General features: G+C 38.7%; 1 non-coding gene across 1 annotated transcript; it reads left to right on the forward strand.

Annotated features, from left to right (window-relative positions):
- The first annotated feature begins 1,394 nt into the window (after nucleotides 1–1,394).
- Nucleotides 1,395–1,500, forward strand: LOC140601979 (U6 spliceosomal RNA). Its single transcript, XR_012005037.1, has one exon. It is a non-coding gene; the product is annotated as a U6 spliceosomal RNA (small nuclear RNA).
- Nucleotides 1,501–5,956: the final 4,456 nt, after the last annotated feature.

Consider the following 5,956-nt stretch of genomic DNA (forward strand, 5'->3'; position numbering starts at 1 on the left):
GAAACCTAAGAATTACTTAAAACATGCCAAAATAAGGTTAAAAAATACCCTGTTTGGGGTATAATCAACTTGAGACACTAGTCAGATATGTAAATAGATGTATCTAGTCAGTAAGATTTGTGGATCAGAAATTCAGAAAATGATCAGATCTGGGGCTGTAGATTTGAGTATTATTTACCTATTCAGTGAGAACTTGCAGAGCAAAGGTTGGCTCTACGGGGGGATGCTGTTCCGTCGAAGAGGATTCTTTTTTTTTTTTTTTTTTAATTTTTCCTGCCTCTCATCACAATGATTAGAAAAGAACTTATGGATTTTATTTAGAGGGCAGAAGTCAACTGTGAAACGTTTCTTCTAGACAGGTGTTTAGTAATGTAGGTGAAATATCTATTTGTAATTATCTGAGCCTAGGACATAAATAATTTTTTCATATAAATACAAAATTTATTTTGTAAACTTTTTATATGCATTGTATTTCCTGAAATGAAACTGTGTGTATTGGGGACCATTTTCTTTGGCGATTTACTAAGAGCTATTCACTATTATGGAATATACCATAGCGTATAAAATAGCTTTACCGGTTATGGCATCTATGTTGTATTTCAATGTAATGCATTGTATTACATCAGTTTGAAATTTTAGTTGTTGTAAGCACACACAGGACAGAGATTTGAAACTTAGAAACATTAAAAGTTGTTTCATATTCTCACACATGTAATTTGTGCATAGCAGAATGATAAGAAAATGGGAAAATATCACATTGATTTCTTTTATATCTGAATTTCTGATTGTATTAAACTTGAATATGATTCAATTTGAATATGGGTTTCACCCATGACTACAGCCTCTTACACTGTTATTTATTTTTGCACTCTGTTCCTTAGGATGTTGTCTATTGAAGGATATTGCCTCCATGTCATTTGGGCACTGGAAACTGAATTTCGAGATAAGCAATATATTTTCTGTGATATCATGTCATCCAGTGCCATAACAAACAGAGAATTATGTCAGCACTAAATATCAGATTTCCTCATTTTACCTTATTGGACTGTCTATAATTTACTTTTATTGAGATTAAGGGTATTTGGTTCTTATTTATCATAACATTTTTAATACAGTGTCCAACCATACATCTGAATTTGTAGTTCCTACTCTTCTTGGTTATGATGTCTTCTCATCGTCTGAATTATATTAAATTCAAACATTTGCATAGTTGCCACACAAAGTCTAATATCTTAATTCACTTTTTCACACGTATCACTTTACTTTAAAAAAAAATCTTAACTGGTCAAACTATACTTGTATTCCAGTGAACACTTTGATAAATACAAAGTTACTTTCTTTTAATCTAGTCATTAAAGAACAGAATTCATTCTCCCTGATGTAGATATTTTGTAGTGCTCACTTTAACAGAACGTATACTAAGATTGGAATGATACAGGGTAGATTACCTGGCCTCTGGGCAAGGATGACGCACACATTCATGATGCAGACATTTTGTAAGAGTTGTTTCTGTGGCTAATTTTCAGGAGGCCATCCTTACATATTTGAATCTTCACTTTTCTGGGAGTATTGTTATTATCTGAACAAATGATTAATGGCAACCCCTAAAATAGACAGCAAGTGGAAATATTACTGCAATGAAATCAAATTTTATTGGTCACCGTTCAGAGAGATAATTGTACTCTACTGGATCAGATCTCATATTCTAAATGCCATTTCCTATAAAAGCTCATTTTTTAAGCTCTTTTCTGGGCTCTGTGTCATTCTACTTTATCCTAGGAGCACTGTGATTTCAGAGGGATTCCCCTGGTGGAAAGGCTGTTCCTTTCTTCAGGGTCAGAGGAATAAGTGGTAAACTTGATCGCAAGGAGGGGAACAGCTACATGTGAGATGGCCAGATGACAAATTACCACTAACATTATATTAGGTGTTTATTTATGAAGGTGTTTTTGGTTTATGTCTGCGACTTTCTTTTCACAAAATGTATGCATCATGGACACAACATTTTGCAGTGATTTTGAGGGGTCCTTTGACCTCAGGTTATCAAGCCAATATTTCCTCAAGCTCTGACACTTTTTAAGTCTATGACTCAAGAGCTATTGTCACCCTCTTCCTCCCACTGATCCTTAGAGCAGGGAGAGAAAGAATATTTGTATGAACCAATTTGGAAATTTGTCAAAATTCAAATAGACCATTACCAGCAGAGCTTAAATCTGCACAAAGCCTCCCCCCGCCCCACTCACTCTAAAAAAAAAAAAAAAAAAAAAAAATCAATTCTTTCCACTATGCCCTGCTGCTATTATATACATGTCCACAAGCACTGAACCCATGTGTAATGATTAGCCTGTCATAACAAAACCAAAATCTATCATGATAATAGTTTTTTCTAATGTTTTCTTTTTATTACTTTTGATTACATCAAAATATGTGGACACTTCATTAGTTATCTATTGCTAAACAAATTACTTCCAAATTAGTGACTTACAACAATGCTTAATTATTTTTTCATCAGTTCTGCTGTTGGGGAGCTGGCTTAGCTGGGGCCTCTGCACCAGGGCCTCTTACAAAGCTGCACTCAAGGACCATAGCCATCCCAAGGTTCAACTGGAGCAGGATCTGCTTCCCAGCTGACTCAGTGGTTGTTGGCAGGATTCAGTTCCTCTAGGGCTGTGGGTTTGAGGGCCTCATTTCCATGCTGGCTGTTGAACTGGAGCTCACTTCCTGGCCAGGTGGCTCTATGCACCAGAGTCATCATGTTCAGGGGCCAGGGAGGGAAGTCACGATCTTTTATAACCTGACCATGGAGTGTCACCTCATCTCTGTGCCGTACTCTCTTCTCACAGCAAGTCATTGCATTCGGCCCAGCGTGAAGGGGAGGTGATTACACAAGAGTGTGAACAGCGGGAGTTGGGAGATCATTGGGAGCCACGTCAGAATCTGCCCACCACAAATATACTCATATTACATTGATTTTTGTAATTCAAACCTCATAAATTCTCTCAAGAGCACTTTGATTGATGAATGAATGTATGTGGTTTGGGAGAGAAATTGTTTCTTCATTCAAGTACATATACTTTTGTATATTCATTCAAATACATATGTTTTTTGGCAAAGCCTCTGTTAGATGCTCAGAATGCAGGAATGAACACCTGATCCTTGCCTCAAGGGGCTAAACTTCTGTCTATGGACAGACAGAATGACATATGAGCAAGGTTGTAAACAGGACTGTAATGAGGGTGCACAGTGAGAGGATTTCTTCAGGCCGATATACCCTCTTTGTATGATTTCACCAAGTATGTGGCCTGCTGTGGCAAGTAATGACATCATTTTACTCTGAAAATTTGTTTTATTCAGTTTACCATCATGGTCATTCCTTGCTACCTCATAGTGAAATGGGAGCCACTAGAGGTGATTAACAAACTATGGTCCATGTCTCCATGTCTGGACAGTTGGCCCAAAGAAAGGAACAGTCACGTCTACACTGGAGAGCAGTCAGGAAAGGTCTTCATGGGGAGATGGAGTTAAATTTGAGTCTTGAAAGGCAATATCCCAATCAGATGGCTGGGTGTATATGGTTGGTGGTGCCATTTGGCAAGGCAAGGAATACATGAGAAGAAATAGGTGCAGTGTAGAAATACTATCTTAATATCCCATTAGTCAGGGTTTGGACAAAGAAAATAGAATCCCTGCTTTCTAGCTAAAAAAAAAAAATAAAGGATTTAATAAAGGTTCTTGTACTGTTTCTAGAAGAGGCTGGCCCTGAGCTGAGGCATCATGGGTCCACTTCCTACATCAGAAAAAGACGTCTTTTAGCTTGTCTCTCTGGAAATAACATGCATTGCCGAATGCAATGTTTGCTCTAGTCTCACATCTGTGATTGTGGTTGTAAGAAAGTCTGGGAAATGCAGTCAGTGGGTTTGCTAGCCCTGCTCGAAGGACGTGGGAATAGTAAGAGCCATCGGTCACATGGTAACATTGGACATGTTGTTTGAATTGCTTGTGGGACACCTTCGTGGAGAAGCCCAGCAAGCTTGGGATAGACAGGGCTGAAATTCAGGGGCAACCTACACGTCAGATCTGGTGGTAGCTGATATCCTGAAAATATGTATCACTCGAAAAGAATGCGAGACCCAACAAAGTCTCCTCACAACTCTCTATGATATTGTATATTCATTTTTAGGAAGAGCCAAGAACGTTAAAAACCCTAAGTTGCCAAGAACCAATTAAAGCATCTATTTCAACTTTCGCCTGATATTTGAATTTGTTGGCTCCCTGACTAAAGGAGCAATGACACTGAGTTTAATATCTTTTAAAATGACCCACCCCATTGTCAGACTATGTGTTGTCTCTGAAACTGTTAGATTCATCCGAAATTATTCTCTCCCAAACCTCCACTCATTCACTGTTGGTTTTTTTTCTTTCAGTACCGGAAGGCTTCCAGAATATGTTTGTGTCCCATTTCATTCAAATGTCTATCAAAATTAGTAGAGAATTCATAATATTATGAGCCTCCTCTTTGGATCGATTGCAAGCCATGAGTTACTTTGAATGCTTGACAAACACTTCTGTAAAGAGACAGAGGAAATCCTAGAAGGTTCTATTTGCTGGTATTTTCTGTGGGTCCCAGGGCTTTGAAGAGATTCCTGAAGCTTCCTCACCCCCAGTTTTGTGACCCCCCTGCACCCACCCGGGGCATCTCGGTGACTCCCCACCCTCTCTGAGTCAGCTGGCCAGGTTCCATCTCTGCTCGCCCTGCGGGGTCACCTATGCAGCAGGAGGGTCTGTACCTTTTCTCTGTGACTCTTCTTGCCACACTTCCTCATCTCAATGTTCTCATCTGAAATGTTTCCTTCCCTGGATGATAGCAGTGGACCGAGAGAAAATCTGATGCTCCTAAGTGGGTAACCCCAGGGCCAGATAAACACAATGAAATAGATCTCAGGATTCCATGTTTAAGGATATCGTTTTTGAATTTTAAAATATGACTTAGCAGAGGCCAGGCACACCTACGTGCCGGATGCGGACAAGCAGCATAGCAAGAAAAGGCAGCCGAGGTCTGGAAAAAGCAGACTGTTACTAGATGACGTTTCGTTCAAAGGGATTGTTTTGCTAGGATGATTCTGTAGGAGAGTAAAGCTAACAAAATTTTTTTGTTTTATTGAAATTCAAGTTAGTTAACACATGGTGTATTATTAATTTTGGGGAAGCTAACGGTTTCTAATCCATTATATAATATAAGCACCTTGCTAGATCTTTCATTTACTGGTTTTATTTAACACCTACCACTAAGGTAACTGTTGTTCTCTCTTTATGCTAGATAAGAAAATGAAAGCTCTCATGTTCTGTCTCCCTTTCTGATATTTCCCACTCATTTTTTTCTCCTTTCCCCTCTGGGAAATGAACAAAGGGTGGTGGAAAGGGAGGTGGGCGGGGTGGGGGTGACTGGGTGACGGGCACTGAGGGGAGCCCTTGATGGGATGAGCACTGGCTGTTATGCTATACGTTGACAAATTGAACTCCAATAAAATAAATAAATAAATAAATAAATAAATAAATAAATAAATAAGAATGTCACACTGCCTGTTGGCAGATAGAACTACCTTCATACTTCGGTGATAGCCTTCCCAGATTCTATGCAATGTAATTACATAATTAGAATCATTGTTATGTTTAACCAGTTTTTTTATGTCAACTCAAAATGTAACAACTCGAAACATAAACCTATCACATCCTTCAAAAAAAAAAGAAAGAAAATGAAAGCTCAGAGATGTTAGGTAACATGTCCCCGTATTAATTACTCTTCCTTTAGCAGTGCTCTCTACGATACAGCGGCTGAGAAGTGTGGCAGAGGGCAAGACAAAGATCTTTTTCACTGTCCTGTTGCTCAGTGGATTGATTTGACCAGATTTAAAAAGTTCCAACAAGATTTCTTAGGACAGTCTCACTTTGTATTTTG

The sequence above is a fragment of the Canis lupus genome, chromosome 12 (assembly GCF_048164855.1).
Source record: "Canis lupus baileyi chromosome 12, mCanLup2.hap1, whole genome shotgun sequence".
Lineage (NCBI taxonomy): Eukaryota > Metazoa > Chordata > Mammalia > Carnivora > Canidae > Canis > Canis lupus.